The 7,469-nt window shown below is 39.5% G+C and overlaps 1 long non-coding RNA gene across 1 annotated transcript; it reads left to right on the top strand.

The window, feature by feature from the left end:
• Positions 1 to 249: 249 nt before the first annotated feature.
• LOC149466354 (uncharacterized) lies at positions 250 to 7,131 on the top strand. The gene is made up of 2 exons (XR_016312084.1): positions 250 to 945; positions 5,077 to 7,131. It is a non-coding gene; the product is annotated as an uncharacterized LOC149466354 (long non-coding RNA).
• Positions 7,132 to 7,469: the final 338 nt, after the last annotated feature.

Below are 7,469 nucleotides of genomic sequence, written 5' to 3'. Positions count from 1 at the left end.
GCAGAATACATTTTGGCATAAATTTATGACGAGATTAAATTTTTTTTTTTTTTTTTTTATTTTATATGTTTTATAGCAGAAAGTAAAAAATTTTTTTTTTCAAAATGTTCAGTCTGTTTTCATTTCTATAATAAAAAAATAAAATACCACCAAAAGAAAGCTCTATTTGTATGAAAAAAATTATATAAATTTCACATGGGTACAGCATTGCATGACGGCGCAATTGCCAGTTAAAGTAGTGAAGTGCTGAATAGCAAAAAATGGTCTGCCCATAAGGGGGTAAAATCTTCTGGAGCTTAAGTGGTTAACATTTTTAACTTAATGCTTTTACAGATTAATACCATACTAAACATCAAATTCACCAATAAATGTGTAGCCACCCTTTCCTAAGCAAATGTATCTATTTTAATTTAGTGATGCTAAGCTAGAGTCAGCTGAGCTGGGTTGATAGTTTAGCTTTCCTTGGTCTCTCCTAGGCTCTGGTTACTACTGGTTTTAGTCTGTCGGTAGGTGTCATTAGTGCTTCTGGCAATAGTATGATAGGCTGTGCTGATCAGATCATATATGTGGGTGTACATCTTCAGGGAGTGATCTGGGGAAGTTACTTCTCTGGGTATCCTGCCTGGGGGGAATGGGAATGGTGATGCACGTAGTTTAGTGTTTACTCCATGGCTAAGACGAACTCTAGATTTTACTCATAAGCCAGCAGCTGGACACCACTCTATGATCCCAGACAGGAAAATAGCAGTTATCTGATGTATTTGCAAAAGGTGCAGCACTAAGTACTACAACTCAAAGTAAAGTAAGTAAATAAATATATTTTTGGTCCCAATGCCTGTCCAATAGGTGTAACGTGCTGGACGGGGATACATCTGTGATGTCACTTCCGGTAATTGGAGTACAAGGCCATCTTGGATTTCAGCCAGTGGAGCTGTTAATATGCAGGTATGCAAACCTTTGTAGTACATGTGCGGTTTTAACAACAATGTTTTTAATAAAAATATAAAAGCAGTTTTACACTATTTGGATTTCTTTCCCACATTTATTTGCCAAGTGGTAGGGAGCATATTGGAGACTGACTTGGGTGGTGAACTGGAAGAAAGCAAATCCATGTTTTGTCATTGAGATCTCAGTAAATATTTGAACTTCTCCTTATGGTGAGCAGGCCATTTTTTTCCTATTTTATTTTTGCCTAAGATTTTTATTACTACTGTAATAAGGGGAGTGTTACACTCTCTGTTTGTTTTAGCGACTGTTGTCTCTAATACAGAAAGTAATGGGAAATCACAGGACGGTGAGGGGAAATTTTCCAATGAGGAAGCTTGTTCTAGGAATAAGGGGATATCTACTTACTTTTGGTAGATCTCCTAATACTTTCTAATTTGTTTCTTGGACAGGAGACAGGAGTAGAAGAAACACAAACAGCAAAAAATAATACATAAGAATATTGTTTTAATTTAAAATAGATTATTTATTTTATTTTATTTATTTATTATTATTACTATATAGGAGTAATATAGTGCCAACAGTTTGCACAGCGCTTTACAACATGAGGGCAGTCAGTACAGTTTCAGTGCAATTCAATACAGGAGGAATCAGAGGGCCCTACTCATTAGAACTTACAATTTAAAAGATTTATTATAGTACTTATATAGCACCGACAATTTATGCAGTGCTTTACATATATTATACATTCACATCAATCTTTGGCCACAAGGAACTTACAATCTAAGTCCCTAACTCACACTCATACATAAATACATATATAGTACTAGGGCCAATTTAAAGGATAAGTTCCTTTCGGTACATGTTACACCCATATTCAGGGTGTAACATGTTACATGTTACAATTGGACCAGCCCCCGCACCCCCCCAATCTCAGTTGTGACAGCTAGTAGGGGATCTTCTCTTTACTGGTAGCTGTCACAATTTAAAAACAAACACGTATTCTGTGAATGGGAAAAGTTCCAATAGCAAGGAGATATACAGAAAGGTCAGAGAGAGACCTGCATGGCACCAGCGATCTGCTGATCAATGCTGCCATGCTTTAGAGGCTCCACAAACAAAAAATAATAAAAGCACATTTTTTACATGCAAAAAAAGTGCAGTTATTATTGTTTGTTAAAAGGTGAACTTAACCGCTTCCGCGCTGCCCTATAGCAGAAATACTGCTACAGGGTGGCACGGGTGTGCAAAATCACGTATGTATACGTAATTTTGCAGTTCCAGGTAGGGGGCGCATGTGCACCGCTGTTCACGGCCTCGGCTGTTAATCACCAGAACCCCGTGATTTCTCGCCGGCACCCGGTGATTGCCGAGTATCTCCAATAGGGGAGAGACCTGTGTATAAACAACACAGATCTCTCACCTGTCAGCTACTGCACACTGCTTTGTATAGCTATGCATAGCAGAGCCATACAAAGCAGTGTGCTTACAGTTGAAAGCACAGACACAGCTTACTGTGAAACAGCACACAGCACACAGTTAACCCTTTGATCGCCCCACATGTTAACCCCTTCCTGCCCAGTGCCATTAGTACAGTGTCAGTGCTTTTTATTAACACTGATCACTGTATTGGTGTCACTGGGGATGTCAGTGACACCAAGTCAGTTTCCCCCCAGTGTCAGAATGTCCGCCACAGATCCACTATAAGTCGCTGATCACCGCCATTACTAGTAAAAAAAAAAAATTCCAGTATCTATACCGCTGTTTGTAAATGCTATAACTTTCACGTAAACCAATTAATTTACACGTATTGGAATTTTTTTTAGCAAAGACATGTAGCAGAATACATTTTGATCTAAATTTATGGCGAAATTAGTTTTTAAAATTTTTTTACTAGACATGTTTAATGTCAACAATATTGTTTTTTTTCTCAAAATTGTTTTGTTTATAGCGCAAAAAATAAAAACTGCACAGACGATCAAATACCACAGTTTTTTTTTAAATTTGCAGTCTTTTCTCGTTTATATAATAGCAAAAATAAAAAAAAACCTGTTGGTGATCAAATACCACCAAAAGAAAGCTCTATTTGTGTGAAAAAATTATATACATTTCATTTGGGTACAGTATTGCATGACCGCACAATTGCCAGTTAAATTAATGCAGCGCCATATCATAAAAAATGGCCTGGTCAGGAAATGGGGGGGGGGGGGTAAATCCTCAGAAGGGCAAGTAGTTAAACAGGAGCCTATTAACCTACCAGCATGTTTTTAGACTGTGGGAGGAAACAGGTTATACTTTTATACAATAAAGCCCAACTCTGGGCTTTTTGCTACAAACAAAATCTTTACCCTCCCGTACTTGTGCCCCCACTTACCATGTGTATTGTTCGTTATCTTGTGTGTGCTGAGTGGGATTGGCATAATGACATTAGGTGCTGCTCTCTGCACTGTACACAATGCAGAGCACCATGGTCATCCCTTCAGGGCATCATGATAAAACGGGTACTACAGGAGACAGCTCTGGACTAAAGATGAATATGGTAGCCTAAACTAATTATTTTTTAACCACTGCCAAGTGGACCTTTGTAATCCCAAATTTTTTTTCCAGGAATTGGTCTTTAAATAAAAATAAATCATACAGTGTTTGTATAACTGTTTTATTGGGTGATTTGCATTATATACAGTATTTTATAGCTTCTTTAATTACTATCTTAATTTTGCTCTTCATTGTATTTACTTTAGCCATGTAGCTAGCCACAACATCATAACAGACAGTATTAATAATGTGCAATACTATTCTCTTAATAGCAAATAACACTTATTATGAACCATTAAAGCATAAAAAATACATACGTATTTAGTTTCAGTACTTAACTATTACTGTATGTTTTATAACTGCACAAATACTTCATTTTGAATAATTACTAATTACTACCAAAACGGTCACTTTACATGAATAAGATGGATTAGTTTAATTATCTTGCTCCACCTGATCATTCAGCAGTTTATGATCCATTAATGCAATTAGCTCAGAGAAAAAAGCATCTCCTAGGCAACAAGTTCTCTTCATATTCACGCATACATTTTTTTTTATTATATAGATGGATATGCACTATTAAATGAATGAAAATGAACTCACACCCATAGTTCCCTCATTTTCAGTACTAGATGATTTACTGGTAGCTGTTTTTAGTTTAATTTCATATGCGGTGTCCTGAATTCACCTTTGTTATCCAACAGTTATTAGCATTATTTAGATACTGCACAAGCTTCATCAGATTAATTAGTACTAATGAGAACACTTGCATTTTAAACTGCATCTCTCTGAGATACATTTTTTTAGCTTATGAAAATGTATTACAGTTAGCATAAAAAGTTTATGCAGTAGATGTAGAACAATCTCTCTGGGATTACTGATGCCTAGATGCCTAAGCCAAATGTGAAAAAAAAATAAAAATATTAAAACATTTTTTTCATTTATTTGTAAAATGTAATGATACCTCACAATTACAGCATTAAACACAGCACACTGTCTTCTGCCTTTGGGGGCATCTGCAGGCTGATGAAAACCTTCAGCTTGCATGTGATTACTACATCATGGATGACATAGTGATCACATGATTGGGAGCTAATCTGATGGTTAATTGGGATATTGCCGTCAGTGGTAGCCTAGTTTGACATCTAGAAGCCATGCACAGCGGTGTTTGCTAACTGTCAAAGTGTGAACATAATTTAACATTACCTTAGCACAGGGCATTGTGCATAGGAACCTTAAAGGGATTCTAAAGGCTTTTTTTTTTTTTTTTAATAACAAACATGTTATACTTACCTGCTCTTTGCAGTGGTTTTGCACAGAGCAGCCCAGATCCTTCTCTTCTCGGGTCCCCCGTCGACACTCTTGGCCCCTCCCTCCTGCCGGGTACCCCCACAGCAAGCAGCTTGCCATGGGAGCAGCCACTGTGACGTCAGCTTTTTATGACCTCACGTCATTCCAGACGGTAATCTGACACCATGGGAATTTTAAATTTTTACACTGCCTTTATGCACCTTATCTATGTAAGTGCAATGCTTTAATACATTCTTTGCTGGTTTATTGGATGGCACTATGAAGTTTTCTTCTTCTGTTTTAAAGCTTTCCTTGCATGATGTGGAGAGCTCTCTGATGTGGTGGATTCGTTCAAGTGAACCTGCAAGTTCTCCTATTTATCTCCTTGATACGGCTAACTAGGGTGTCAGTGTGGGATCTGAACACCATCTGCTTATTTGATCTCTTGATTGGAGATCAAAGTGTCTGGTAATAGGCAGATTTTTTCTTTTGTGTCAAGCACAATTATTTATATAAATGTTGACTTATATCATTTCAATGAATTTATGCACTTTTTTTATATAGTAGCATTTATTTGATTTATTATTGTTTATGATTTTTTAGTGTGCAGTGCGCTCATTTTTTATATGTTTTGTATTTTCTGGTGTTCAGGGAAAGAGTAGCAGCAGTTCACTAATTGTTTCACTATTGTTTCAGAATATATATTTTTTTCACACATTTATTCACATATTGTATTGTCTGGGGTGTAGCGCAGGTTTTTTCCCCTTTTTCCTTTTTTTTTCCTTCTTACCCTAATGCCTGGTACACACTATCAGTTTTTTTTGGTTCAGCCTAGTAGGCTGAACCAAAAAAAACTGAAGCACTCGGGGAGCTCATTATAATAACTATCTGATGTTAGTACAGCGATCTCCCTGCTGAGCTATTGTATTCTGACAGGACTGCCCCCCTGCCAGAACACATTGGTCAGCGCTTGCAGCACCAGAACTGATCAGATGCTGGTTTTCCAGCATTCCCGCTCGACAGAAGCCAGCTGATCGGCAGTTGTCTGACTGCCCACACAGCATGCAAGTGCATGCCAAGCCCCCCCCCCCCCCAACAGCACACCAGCACAAACCTATCAGTACAAAAGTACAGATATGTACCCTTCCACGGCATGCCAGCACAGACCCAGCACAGTCCCCCCCCCAGTATAGACCCCTCAGTATATACAGTACATCCCCTTAGTACATATTCCTTTAACACATCCTCTCCCCAGTACAGACTCCTTAGTACATAAACAGTACAGACCCCTCAGTATAAATAGCCCAGAGGCATCTCTAGGGTTGGTGCCACCCGGTGCGGTAACACTTGGTGACACCCCCTCTGACGAGCCTGCAGAATGGATTGAATCTGCGGATTGAGCATAATGGATCGGACTCCAATCCATTATGCTCAATCCGTGGATCCGATCCATCCTGTGGGGATCATTGGCTTTCTTTACAACTTACCTTTTCTTGGAGTGGGTCCAGTGTCACCCCGTATAGGTTGCATGCCGACGATCCCCGCAGGGTTACTTTAGGTTAAGCTGGAGGGCTCTACAGGTCAGTTCCTTGGTACCTCCCTCTCCACTAGAAGCTTGAAGAAGCTTCTAGAAGTCAGTAGACAAGGGTAAGGAGGGGCTGATCTTCATATTTTTGAGAGTCTGACTGATCCCAGGCAGGAGGCCTGTCAGTGTGGCTGGCTGGCCCATAAATATGACAAAACCTGGCCAGCAAGGGGAGTCGGGTGGAGGATGGAAGATGGAAGTGCTGGTGTGTAGCCTTGGAGGGGGCCCCAGAGAAGGCGGGTTTTGCCTCTAGGCTGGAGGTTGGAGGAAGGCTGAAGGAGAGAGCTCCACTGTCCTTCAGTCCACCGGGGAAGGACAGCCTGCATAGCCTATAGAAGAACCACTCAGCAGAAGGCCTGAAAGCAGTTCTATCCATTGCTGCGGGACAAGGACAGTGTGAGTACCTGTACACCCCTAGTGCCTATAAGGGAGAAGTCTGCTAGATGCAAGTTTTTTGCCAAGTCTTCAAGGGACATTCTAATTCTTACCCAATCCCTTGTCCTGGGATCAGATACTATAGCCAGGTGAGCTGGGGACCCAGAGCTCCTATAAGTTGTCACTTTACTGAAAATCCACTCAGGGGACACCGAATTCCTAGGAGGAGATTACTTTGCTAAAGACTGTTGTGGTTCTGGCTGGAACACAGTCAAAAGTCTGTCATTTTGCAGTATGCTAGAGGAAATTGTCCTAATTTTATTATTCTTTAATCATGTTGGGCATTCCATAATCCCTTTACCCTATCCAAGTTGAACTCCCTAATAAATTCTAAAAACCAAGCTCACTGGCTGTTTCTTGTGTCAGGAAAATGCGTGTTGCCTGGCTGTGCAGGAAATAAAGTGAGACCCAAAACTGATGGCTCTTAAAGGGGTAGTCCTGCACAAAAATAAAAGAGGGCAACATAAAACTAGTGCTATATTTGACACTGATTTTGATCAATTAATGCATTGATATCTGTTTCAGTGGATGTAGTAGAATTTCGCAATGAATTCTCAAGGTGCTTATCAGATATTTTGGTTCTAAATTTTGCCCTTCCTGCCCTTCATCCTTGAAAATAGTTACTTGCAAATATAGGTGCTGCTGGAAACTGATGACATGAATAAAGAGGGATTGAGAA

The sequence above is a fragment of the Staurois parvus genome, unplaced genomic scaffold (genome assembly GCF_062004578.1).
Source record: "Staurois parvus isolate SC_StPar_1 unplaced genomic scaffold, SC_StPar_1.0 ptg000131l, whole genome shotgun sequence".
Taxonomy (NCBI): domain Eukaryota; kingdom Metazoa; phylum Chordata; class Amphibia; order Anura; family Ranidae; genus Staurois; species Staurois parvus.
This window is presented reverse-complemented; position numbering and strand designations above follow the sequence as displayed.